Here is a 302-nt window from a genome sequence, read left to right on the forward strand (position 1 = left end):
AGAAAAGAGGCTGAGTAGCTTGGTTTACACGGGAGACCAATAAAATTTCAAGACAAGAAGTTTGCACCACTTACATAGGCCGCAGGCGTCCTTCCGTTCTCCCGAAGGAGAGGAGACACTGAGGCCTCCCCGGTCGGATCTTAGAAGCCCAGGCATAATTAGTAAGGATGGCAGGTTCCGCGTTCCAGATGGAGACTCAGCCAGAGTGAGAGAGAGAGCGACATGGGGAGACCAGTATTTCGAGAAACTGATCCCAATTCTTTATTTTCCATGGTCTACTTTTATACACTGAGATGTTATGC

Source organism: Bison bison, unplaced genomic scaffold, assembly GCF_000754665.1.
Source record: "Bison bison bison isolate TAMUID 2011002044 unplaced genomic scaffold, Bison_UMD1.0 scf7180017864142, whole genome shotgun sequence".
NCBI classification, from domain to species: Eukaryota; Metazoa; Chordata; class Mammalia; order Artiodactyla; family Bovidae; genus Bison; species Bison bison.